At 38.8% G+C, this 13121-nt stretch overlaps 1 protein-coding gene across 5 annotated transcripts in view; it reads right to left on the reverse strand.

Moving 5' to 3' along the window:
* The window catches only part of FHIT (fragile histidine triad diadenosine triphosphatase), a 1391990-nt gene that overhangs the window by 1125975 nt on the left and 252894 nt on the right, over positions 1 to 13121 (reverse strand). For 3 of the 5 annotated variants that reach the window (XM_026500338.4, XM_057311856.1, XM_057311855.1), the window contains exon 3: positions 9359 to 9428. The exons of the other annotated variants lie outside the window; for them this stretch is intronic. The gene's annotated coding sequence lies outside the window, so the exon portion shown is untranslated. The remainder of the gene's footprint in view (positions 1 to 9358; positions 9429 to 13121) is intronic. 5 annotated transcript variants of the gene reach the window in all.

A 13121-nucleotide genomic window follows, 5' to 3' on the forward strand; every position in this document is an offset into this window, starting at 1 on the left:
GAGATATATAACCTCAAATTCTATAAGCAGTTTTACTGGTTGCTTTGGGGATTTCTTTAAATCAAAGAACTCTCATCCCCAATCAGCCTCCAAAGTAACAGAAGAATGTGTCCTGAATTAGGATTTTCTCTTACCTGCTGAAAAGGGAAAATGGGTAAATATTTTGTAAGAAATGTAAATTCCACAGACCCACGTTAATTCATGAGAAAGGAAGCTGACATAAGAGTTCTTGGTAGAAATGATCTTGATTTTGGGGCTGTATTTAGCCAGCAGCTTTTGCCTACTGGGAAAATATTTTCTCTTTAATGAAGTAGTGTCAGACGCAGAGGCCTCTTCATTTTCTCTAATGGAGATACGATCATTCTGACTTGTGCTCCAAATGAGGTAGAAATTATCCCTAATGTGTAGTTTGAACATTTGTATCAAAATACAGTGAAATGCTGTTTCAGAGTCTGATGAGAAAAATCTTGAGAGCTCACAAAATGTCTGCCTCCCTCAGGTGGAGGTCCGCTGCCTTTCCTCACGCTGCTTGTCACTGCCAGAAGCTCCTGGCATCAGGGGCATGTCCCACAGTCTCACACAAATGCCAATCCCTGTCGCTGGGACAAGGGGATTCCGGCCTCACAGCAGGGACTCTACTTCTCCACAGGCCTGCTCCAAAGCCGAGCGCTCTTTGCACTCGAAATCAATGCCATCCCACAAAAGCTCCAGGAGAAAGTAAAATACCAGCAGCAGAAATGTCTTTTGTGCACCAGTCTCTCTCCACTGTGCTTCTATCAGGTGACAAGACGCAATAAGGAAAACCAAGCCAGCCAGGGCTGAAGAGAGAAAAACCAAAGAAGCGCAGAACTTGCGAGTAGAAAGGAGCAAAATTTCGAATAGGAAAAGGCTTGGGCATTCTACCGTGTGGAAATACAGAACGCCACTTGCAGGAGGGCCAGACTGAAGGTCATCAATCGTACGTGAGGAAGGTCCTTCACCGGGTTCTTGGCACACGGTACAGAGTCCATCTCTCAGGTGGTGGGCTTCATTCAACAAGCTCACAAGACCAATGTGTAAACCCAGAACGTCAAAGTAGGAGTCTACAGCTTGCAGTCTACCTGTCACACAGATGTCAGAATGACCAGTACATTCCCTTTCTGAAGATGTCCTCCATATGCAGTGCCAAATCCCAATCAGACAACAATCTGAAGTGTAAGGAATCTCAACAAGAGGAGCTCATTTGATGAATTGAATGTTAAACTGCACCAGGGAGAATGGAGTCACCAATGGGAGAAAACACAGCGTGTGCTGGCTGCAGCTCTCTGCATCCGTTGCCATAACAGGGACAGCACTGCCAATAGAACAACAATGTTCCAAGTTCCTCATAGGAAATCCAGCTCCTCCAAAGAGGACCACATATGCACTCCTTCTTCTGCATTTCCATGGTCCAACCCAACATACAGGCCTATGGTACATCAAAGTAGGAGCACACCTGGAGTTCTGTCTTGTTGCTTTCCTTTTAATTAACCAGGGCTCATAAATAGCTTTCCCTGCCATGAAATAATACCATGATAGATATTCTTGTACACATCTTTGCCAAATCCTCTGATTATTTCCTGGGGAACATTCCCAGATATAGAATTGTTGGGTCAAAGGGTAGGCACACACCCATTCATTTATATATTGCCTAAGGCTGGTTTCACCCAGTAATAGCAGAGTTGAATGACTGGAACAGAGATCAAGAAGGTCCACGATATTTAGTCTCTGGTCCTTTTCAGAAAAAGTTCGCCAACCACAGACCAAGAGTCTATGATTAGCTAGAGACAGAACATTCACAACAGGACACCATCCACAATAGGACACAGACCTCCACACACATACACCATGACTATAAGCAGATCTCTTCTATTTCAATTATTTTCTACTCTTTAGCATTTTTTAACCAGTCCAAAGATTCTATGGGATATAACTTCACTTATCATTACAACAGTACTAAAGAATACTATCAGAGAAATGTAGCTCCATTATTTTTTAACTACAGAAATTATTATAACCTAAGATATAAATGGGAACTAAATCAAACAAAATGAGATAAGTTATAAAAATTCCTTTCTTGCATAATAATCTATAATAAACATAAATATACATGTTCTTAAACTTCGATATAAAAATTGATTATTGAATTAAATAAAGACTAAAAGAGATTTCATTTCTTGGGCCTTTGATTTGCAACAGCTGAAAATTTCAGACTAGATTCTCTTTACTCATGAGCAAGACTCAGAAACTTGGCTAAGGAAAAAACACACTTAACTTTTTATTGAAAAAGAATCGCACAGACAACGTCTGAAATTTATAAATTCCTCGTTAATTAGATTTTAATCTACATAACTATACCGTATGCTAGAAAACCATCCAAATACAAACTCTGTGAGACGGTTTTACTGCCATTACTTTAAGAGCCATTTAAAAGATTTTCTATGGGATAAAGATTGGGTGATTTATCATGGTTTTATGCTCCTTTAATCTGCTCCATTTTCCCATTGTAAAATAAATATTGGTTTTAAAATAAATGGTTCTGCCCAGGTTTTGATGAGAAAAATTGCCCCGTAAATCACACGCTCACATGTGCCAAACTCGAAGTCTAATGTTAACTAGTCCATTCCAACAAAAATAAGTCAATTTTATAGAACAAAACCTAAGGAAGACAATTACTTAAGTATATTATCAATGCTGCAAAGTAACTAATTTGAGATATAAGCTTCCCCACCCTCTGTTTTTCAATTCTTAAAATAACCACTGGTTGATGCCAAACAGATCCTTCAATTGGACTTTTAAAAAGTGTATTCTTTATAATAGTTTTGTCATATTCTCTCTAATTCCAATACACAAATTACGTAACTGAAAATAAATATGAGCAAATCTGAGGGTTACTTGTGAACATCATTATCAATCACTTTTGTCATACTCAGGGGGCCAAATCAATTTTACAGTCACTTCCTTAGAATAGTTCACAGAGCTCTAGGAAACTGACAATAAATGTTTCCTACAGTAAGCACAGCAGCTAAAGCACTCTGGAAGATTTGAATGGTTTGTTTTTATTTTACTTTATTTTTTTAAAGATTTTATTTATTTATCTGAAAGAGAGTGAGTGAGAGAGAGTAAGTGGGGAGGAGAGGTAGAAGCAGGCTCCCTGCTGAACAGGGAGCCCAGTGTGGGTCTTGACCCCACCTGGGATCATGACCTGAGCTAAAGGCAAAGGCTTAATCAATTGAGCCACCCAGGCAAATGGTTTAAAGCAGAGCTTTGCAAACTATCTGTGATGTAATATTAGTGACTATATCTTTTATTTCCAATTCGTTGTGGGCTGTGATACATGTGTAAAATACAACTAAAAGATGCACTTGGATGCTGTGGCAAAACCAAACCGCTACAAAATTTCCATACCAGCACTGTCCAATAGGTATGTGATGTTGGCCACTTGTGTAATTTTAAACTTTCCAGGAGCCGCATTGAAAAATGTAAAAAGAAACAGGTAGATGAATTTTAGTAATATTTCATGTAACCCAATATATCCACAATCATATCATTTCAACATACTATATAAGTATTATACTATTAATGTATCATATTAATATTATAAAAATATTACTGAGGTATTTTGCCTTTTTAAAATAGTGTCTTCCGACTCTGGTGTATATTTTACACTTAGAGCACATCTCAGTTCATACTGCCCACATTTCAAGTACCCAATAGGCATGTGAGGCCAGTGACTATCACGTTGGACAGCACAGCTCTAAACCCTTACTCTCAATTTTGGCACCTCCTTCTTCCCACTTTGAGTAGTACTGTCTAAACCACTGTTCCCTTCAGAATGGCATCTCTAAGTTTCACTTCCTGCCTGATGTTTTATAATTAAGGGCTCCACTGCAGATAAGGCCAACACTTCTATAAAGAAATGACTATGGCTAACTTCATACTTGCTTTCAGAAAAGCAATTGCCAATAACAAGGGATGGATGTAGAAGAAGCCCCTCTGCTCTCCCTTCTCTAGAAGCAATCACTATTCTGAATGAAGTTGGTTTATTTCCTTCCCATCTTTGTTTTTATACTTTCTCTACAGATTATATTCTTAAGCATTTACATAAATCTATTAACAAGTGAAAATGTGTTTGTGTTTTACAGAGATGTGTGAATTTAATGCATTTGGCTCATACAAACACTTACCATATTCCAACGGCAATTGGCAAAATGGAATCTCACACCTTTCCACCCTCCCACTCTATGATCTATTTCTTTGGACTCTGTACCACATTCTCGCCTGGATAATTCCTTCTCATAATTTAGGTCACAGCTTCAATGTCACTTTTTCAGGAAACCGTTGCCAATCTGCCCTTTATCCTAATAAGATTAGGTTCCCCAGTTAAACACTCTTACCTTTCCTATTGCACTTATCACAATTGTAAATATCTATTTTTGTATTGATTTGCTTAATGTTTACCTCCCTCATGAAAATATAAGCTAGCAGCAGCACAATTCCAAATAGACAATAAGTGTTCATAAATATTTGCACAAATGAATAATTTTTTATTCCAAGAAGCCAACCCAACTCAGTGAGATGTCAGGTAGGTGTGTCAGGATGGCTGAATGGTCTAAGGCGCCAGACTCGAGTTAGACATCATGTCTCTCATGTCTCTTGTTGGGACATAAGCTTAGAATACCTATTATCATCTGTGTACTGGGCACCCTTGTTTATTAGACATTTGTTTTCAAATATAGTACCATCGAGTTATTCACAGTATATTCTTTTGACCTTGTAATACAGTCTACTGTCTCTATACTTAGGACTCCCTTTTCATTTCTAATATTATTTGTCTCCTCCCCCTCCCTCTTTGTTTCTGTAATTTATCATATTTGCCGGATGTGTACGTGTTTGGAGCATCTTTCAAAGAATCATCTTTTGCTTTGTTGGTCTTTTCTACTATTCCTTTTGTATTCTATTTCATTGGTTTTTGTAATATTTTGTATTATCCCTTACACATATCTGGGTTTACTCTGCTATTTATCCCTTTTTGGTTGAATGCTTAACTCACTAATAACTAGCATTCCTTTATTTCTAATATATGAATTTACGAATCTATAAATGTCCCTCTGTGTATCCCTTTATACCCTACAAGATTTAAAGTATCTACTAATTTCTCTCATCACTTTTCTTTGACTCAAAAATCATTTGGAAGTATGATCTTGAGTTTCCAAATGTATGAAATTTTTGATGTCTATTGGTTTTTCACCTCTGAATTTTTTCTTCTCTGGGATAAAATATATGTAGTCAATAGAATTTGTATTCGTCAGTGTTCAGACTTTCTACGTGTAAATATTCTCTGCTAATGGAGTTCTACATCCTATACACGTCCATTTGATCAAGCGAATCAGTTATATTATTTAAATCTTCATCCTTTCTAATTTTTTAAGTTATTTTATTTATCAGTGTCCGAGAGAATATGTTTAGAACTCCCCGATTATGATTACCTATATTCTCAATATCTCATGATGATTCTGTCGATTTTTATTTATTTTTGAAAGGATGCTGCTCAGTAGTGTAGGTTCAAGATTAATATATCTCCCTGGTGAATTGTTCTTTTGTCATTAAATAATAACTCTCTCTAACCATATTAATGCTGTTTGTTTTAAAGCATGCTTTGTCTAATATTAATACAGCATCCAATAGCTTTTTTTTTGAAAGGTATTTGCATGGAGTATTATATCAATTTCCATCTATTTTCTTTCAATCTTCCTATGCCTAATAGGGGTGTCCCTTGTAAGGAGTTTATAAAGAGTATATACTTGTTTTCCTTTCCCCATCCAACTTAAAAATCTTTGTCTACTGACAGCTAAAATTAATCACTTTCGTATTATGATTCCTGTTTGACCTTACTTCAACCATCAAATTGATCTACAACTTCCCCAGAAGTAGGGATTATTTAAATGGATCAAGTACTACACACCACAGCAAGCACTGATCAGCAAACTATATTCTCTTCAAGAGGGGAGTAATAAGTCCTTATACAACAACATCTACACATAAAATCCCGAATTAAGATGTCCAGTCCACTACTGTATTTCCCTACTTATAACATGAATATAAAAGAATCTGTCATCTACCTTGGATGCTGCTGTTCTTCCCTCTCCCCCATTATTTTTTTTTATTTCTATCTGATGCCGCTCTTATTCTGTCTCTCCCTCTTCTGCACTGCTTCCCCACTCCAACTTTCTTCTTCTCTTACCCCAACAACCCCGTTTATAACTTCTCTCTTACTGTCTTCATCTTATCCCTTCTACTCAAATTCACCCTCCAGTTAAATGAGGGCTTAGTATTTTCAGGTAAGAAATTTGAACTTTACCCAGCCAGGTCAGTGCCTCTCAAACTGAAATCCCATGACATAGTCTCATAGCTCCAAACATCTGGGGAGAATTTTTATTTTAATTTGTGGTTCAATCTAATGAACATTCTAAAGAATCTAAATGACAACCTGATAATTGAGCTGTGCTTTCCAATAGCAGTACCTGAGTGTGTCCTTTTTTTTCCCCTCGTCCACTCTCTACTGCTCTCAGTGTCATTGGCACCAAACAATCACCTCAACTGACAGCTTTTAACTTTCAATGTGTCAGTAAGCACATCTGGCTGTTAGGTTGGTGTGTCCTAATGCTAAAATTGTCCCAAGTCTGCCATTGTGCTCTTTAGTGGAGATGATTTGCAACTGAAAGATATTGTCACCAAATAAGGCTTTAATTTATGAAGTTATTTAATTAATGGAGACTTTGATATGACATCATAAAAACTCATAGTGTGGCAGAGTAATGGCCTATTTTAATTGTTATGGAGTAATGAGAAAAGAACAAAGGCAGAATTAATATGTAAATGATGTGTTTATATCAAATGAAAGCCAAATGATATTATGGGACACTGTACAAAAGAAGGTTTCCCAATCTTTCAAATAGAGAAAAGCAGTGAGAGAATTGAATCATCATATGGCTCAGAGTAGTAAAGGCACACAAATGAAAAGAAACTTTACTAGGATTCGGAAACAGGAATGCAAATTTGCTGGAGGAGCTGAGGTGGTTTGCTCTGATTGTTTCTATTTTCCCAATGAAATATAAAGTGAGGGCATCAGGTGAGTGGGAGAATTGGGGATGGGAGTTGGAGGTTTGAGGCACAGGTGAAGGTGTAAAACAGTTGTCTCAGACAGTAGGAGTACTAAATAAATAAGGTAGGATTGCCAAGTGGAGCAGAGGATCTACTTGAAATTAGCAGACATCAATGTAAGGTAAGTCCGTAAAACTTAGCGTTGTTCTCCACCCATCTGCACGCAGGCCCAAAGCAAACAGAAAGCTCAGTGAGAGTCAAGGGTTACACCAGATGAGGCTGATAGAGATGACGGCACCCAAGCTAGGTGAGGAGGGAAGTAAGGACAGGAGAGGAATAATGATTAGTGCAGAATAGCAGGAGGTCTGTAGACTGGAGGCCCAAGGAGTCAAAGAATTCGTATTGGAGTAGAAATGTTGGTGTCACATGAGATGATATCCTCAGAAGGACAGGAGGTGGTGGTCAGAGAGATGCTTTGAAATGCATTTTGAAGGTCAGCACAATGTTTCTTTTTTTTTGCTTTAAAGATTTTATTTATTTATTTATTTGAGAGAGAGAGAACATGAGGAGGGGGAGGGGCAGAGGGAGAAGCAGACTCCCCGCTGATCAGGGAAACCGGTGTGGGACTCCATCCCAGGACCCCGGGATCATGACCTGAGCCAAAGGCAGACGCTTAACCAACTGAGCCACCCAGGTGCCCCAGCACTAGGTTTCTTAACAAGGGCTCTATGACATTTGGGATGCAACAATTCTTCATTGTGTAGACCTGCCCTGGGTACTGAATGACATTGAGCATCCTTAATTCCTGTCCTCTAAAGGCCAGCAGCACTCCTTACATTTGCAAATACCTTCTAGGACAGGGGAACTTCCTAAATTGAGACCCATTGGTCTGGAGTATGACCAATAGGTAGAGAAGGGAGACATCTGCCAGTGGAAACTCAAGGAAACAAGAGGCCAGAGATGAGTCTTCCATGTGGGTATTTTTTACCAACAATGATGGCAGGAGGGTGATGGACATAAAGATAGTGAGTGAGCTAGGGGGTAAAATTTTCAATACATTCAGAAGAGTAGGCAGTAGGATATAGTCTGATAGCATCTGCTTTCAAAGCCCTTCTGTGCACGAAGAGGAAAGCAGCCGTCTAGAAGTGGTGATGAGGATGAAGAACAACACCAACTCCACTCCAGACACTGAGAAAAAATAGTGACCACCTGAGAGGGTGAGAGGGAAGCAATACCCTCTGGGGGATGTCCAAGAGTATCCAAGCAGGGCTGTCCAACAGAATTTTTTGTGATGATGGAAATGTTCTACATCCATGCTGATCAATAAGATAGCCAATACCCACCGGTGCCTAGCGAGCCCTTGAAAAGAGGCTAGGCTAACTAAGGAAATAAATTTTTTATTTTGTTTAATTTAAATTAATTTGAATGTAAATAGCCACACATGGCTAGTGGTTACCATAATGGATGGTGGAGAAGAGTAAAAGGTGAAGGGAACATTCACAGATGAGTTTAAAGATACAGGAAATTCTTCTTGGTCTCTGAGTCTTGAGGAAAAGGGACAAGGGTAGATGTGAGTCTAGTTAAGTTTGTGGGTCTGGAGCAGGATGGTAAGATAAGTCACGCTTGACAGCATCAGCATTTTCAATAAGCAAGATTCCAAAAATTCATTTTAATTCATTTCTGTCTCCTCCCAGACTAACTTCTGGACCATACTGTTATGGAAAACACTACAGAAAATCTCCTTTTAAAACTTAAAATGTCACCACCATGTAAAAATTATTCCTTCTCATAAGAACGATCTGGTATTAATAGACTATCACTATTGCCTGTTTTTCTGGGACCTAAGTGTCCCTTTGCCAAAGACTGGCTTTCTATCTCAAACAAAGGGAGAATAAATGTAACTTCTGAGAATTCCCTGTTAAAAGACGCTGCTCTTTAGAAATCATGTTTCTTGCTTTTTTGTGTTTTTACAAAAGAATATAAAGAAATATGTTCTTTGTTACCCAAAAAAAGGTAAAAGTATTATGATTGGCTGCAGCCATAAAACTATAGTGTTTTAACAAAATAATAAAAAAGATCATGCACCCCCACAATCCACCCCACCACACACACAGACTTCAGAAAGGCATAAGGTCATGCCCTTAGAGACTCAGCAGCAAACATATCAGCAAAAACCCTGTCAAACTGCCCTCATCAACCAAATGGGCAATGCCAATCTGGGCCCAGGACCACTCACCCAATGGAAGAATCTCAGGTTCAAGCAGGAGACAGGCAGAGTGCAGGTAATATCTGGATATTTCTCGACACTGCATTTGATTGGGAATAAAGGAACAGTGAAACACTTCTGATTAGTTTCTGTCTCTTAGTGTTTCCAATTTCTATTTAATTACAATCAAAATATCAAAATGCTCTCAGTCCCCAGAAAGGGGAAACAGTTCCTGGTTTAAAAATCCTAAAACACATAATTAAGAAACAACCTCTGTGGGGTTAATCAGCACAGCACTATAAATGGTTGGATTCCCTAGTGGACAAAGGTCAATTTCTTTTGGTCCTAAAGTAGAATCTTTTTCCTAAATATTCTTGCCTAGATCAGAGGCCAAGCATGTCTATGTTGTCCTCCATAGCTTGTAGGCTAATTCAGACTTAAAGGGTCTTTTTTGACAGAGAAAGGAGGGAGCAGGGGGAGCAGCAAGCAGAAAGAAAAGCCCTGGACTTGGGGCTCGATCCCAGGACCCCGGGATCATGACCTGATCAGAAGGCAGACACTCAACCGACTGAGCCACCCAGGCGCCCCAAAGGATCTTCTGTATTAACGACACTTCTGAACTCTAGGGATTGGCCAGAATCAGGCAGCAGTATCAAGAGATGAAGAACCACAGAGGCCCACAGCATTGGTGAAATTGATTCTATGAGACGCCTAGCCTTGGATCCACTTTGGGTCTAGGACACAGATTTATGCTTCCACCATAGTAAAGTCCATAGTTTCTAGTATTTGGCCCAGGGTGAAACAAAGACTATTCTTGCTCTCACTTTTGGTTTTCCCAATGGGACTTTGATCAACATGGAAGCCAAAAATTATGCTGGGGCTAAACCATTAAAACCAGTTAATTCACTATTCTATTCTGTGGTCACTGCCAAAGACAGCAGTTTTGTAACTTAATTTCATTGGGAACAAGAACACTCAAAGGAGAGTAAATGAATGAAATGCTTAAAGTACATCTCAGCTACTGAGGAGAAACCTTAAGAGTCACAGTGAAGACAAGCAAAAAGAGACTGAATTATTAATTTCCAGTTGTTTCTCTGCCCACAAGCCCCCTCTGGTGGAGGAACTAACAGGTAATGAAATAGCTATAATACCAATAGCTAAAGTTTAAAAAAAAAAAAAAGGGTGGGGGGTAGACGGCTGTGGGGGGCGGGGAGGCAATCCACAACAAGACAATCAGCCCCTGTAGAAGTGAGAGTCAAATGCAGTGATTAGCAAATATGAGCTGCAACTGGAAAACCACTTACAGATGAAGCAGTCTGATGAATGATTTACCAAAAGGTCAACACTGCTCTTTTATCTCCACCACCCATCAGTTTGCATTGCCTTCAATTTGTCTGGCACATAACAGAAAGCAAGCCATAAAATATTCACCATAAAAATTAACCTTATTTTGCAGCATTAAAAAAAGAAACAGAGTTGGATATAGTCTAAGCATATGGGCCAGTTTCTCAATCAGGATTCCTCATATACATTAGAAAAAGCATTGACATTTAAAAACCCTGTTCTAAGAGGTAATGTACTCAGCAAGTACCAGAACTCTCTGCCCTATGCTCTTGGTTTTGCTGATCCCTTTTTAGTTTTCAAACAAGGAAAGGCACCATTAATTCCCTCCCAAAGACCACAGCAGTGACAGGGGTTGGGGGTGGTGGTGGACAGTGTCAGCATTTCCCCTTTTACTCTTCTGGAAGCCAGACTTCTCTACAGTGTCTGCTTTTAGCTGGTGTGGCTGCCAGGCTTTCAACCTCAACATGCCCACGATACATTCTGGCAGGTGAGTTGTGAGATGAACTACTTTCACACTCTCATTTGACAACCTTTGTACAAAAAGAAACACAATGTCAGATGAAAATACATTTTCAGGCAGAAGGGATTCTGAAAATTAACATACTGCCAGATGCCCTTAATCAGACCTGTAAAACTCATTAAAGCCATTTTAACTGAACCAACTCAGTTGATTCCATCAGAAAACTGGTAACTTCCCTCCTCCCTCTCCTATCTCTATATTTACCAATTACTTCTCTGATTTTGTCAAATCAATAAGATATTTTGCATCCTGTAGAATGATCTAAGTTATCTGAGTTATTAAAGAATTCCTCGGGGCTCCTGGGTAGCTCAGTCGGTGGAGCATCAGACTCTTGGCTTCCGGCTCAGGTCATGATCTCAGAGTAGTGAGACTGGGCTCTGCACTGGGTGAATCTCTCTCTCCCTCCCTCTCTCCGCCTCCCCATGTGCATGTTTATATGCTCTCCCACTCTCTCTCTCTAAAAAAAAAAGAAAAAAAAAAGAATTCCTCCCCCAAACTCTGTTTAAAGAGAGTAACTAAATATTTACTTACATTATTGTTATTTGCTGATTTTTTTTAAAGGGAGAATGAAAATGAAAGAAAAACGGTCAAAAGAATTCTGAAAAAGATATAACTACAAGGATGTTTACCACTGTACTATTTATAATAGTAAAAACTGGAAATCCTAAATTTCAAAAAAAAGAAGATTGTTCAAATTAATTATGGTACAGCCAAAAGGAGGAATATTATGCAGACATTAAAATTATGTGGTAGAATATTTAATAACATGAAAAAAGATTCATGGTATCATTAAGAGGTAAAACATTGCAAAAACAGTAGGTAGAGTGTTGACATTGGTTATTTTTGGATAATAAGAAAGTTTAGCAGTCATTGATTGGTCAACCCAGTCTCTGTTAACAACCCCCTCTCTCCAGGACCCCTTACAACTATGAGTGATTTCGTAAAATGAGATATAAGCAGAAGTCTGCCAGGTGGTCAAGTAGGCCCCTTTTTGTGTGACTGATCTATACCACTCTGAATCAGCTGATCACCTATGCCCACAGATTACAATCTCAAAGATACTAGTGGGGGAAGAAGATAAAACCTTGCAAATCAGCTGTTAGTTACCACAAAAAACAACTGCAACTTGAACTTTATATTCATCTTTTCCCCCATTTGTTTTGGTGTCCATGTAGTTGTGATCAAAGAATAGTCCCTAGGAATCTGTGGAGTTTTACTGGAAGTTAAGGCTTTGGGTTGTGTACAGAACAGTAAGTACCATTCCAAGAGAAGGAAGCCACATTACCTCTGGATCACCAAAACACAGAGTAGCCATCTTGAAAACTGAAAGTTCACTCTCAAAGTACCCCGATAATATGTATAGGCATGTTTCTCAGCCATTAAGTGCCCAAATAAGTAAGTAAAGGGTAATATAATATAAATAAGTGACAGAAATATGCCTGGATTTTTACATATATCTCTTATTAGAGCAGCTATTATTTTCTACTGTGGTATGTGTTTGCATGTCTGTCTTCCCACTAGACTATAAGTTCCCTAAAGGCAAGGACCATTTCCTTTCATCATTCCTAAAGATGGCCAAGCCTTCTTCCTTCCAAGATCTCAACCAAACTTAGATCCCCCCTATAAATGCCTATAAAACATTTGACTCTAAGTCCTTCTTATATAAGTCATCCTATTTTAAACAACAACAACAACTTTTTAACATTTTCAAAATATCCTGAAGGGAGGGAAAAATCACACATTCAATTCTGTCAAGTAACATTTACCTCCTTAGGCCCTGACTAATCAGAAATGACTGGACTTGGCAGCTACTTTTACCACTTGGTCTACAAGCTAAATTCAGTTCCTGTTGTTTCAACTGGAAAATGCCAACATCCCTTCCAACTCATACAACATCCCATCCTACCAGTCACTCTAGAGTCTGGCAAT

Source organism: Ursus arctos, unplaced genomic scaffold (genome assembly GCF_023065955.2).
Source record: "Ursus arctos isolate Adak ecotype North America unplaced genomic scaffold, UrsArc2.0 scaffold_14, whole genome shotgun sequence".
Taxonomy (NCBI): Eukaryota; Metazoa; Chordata; class Mammalia; order Carnivora; family Ursidae; genus Ursus; species Ursus arctos.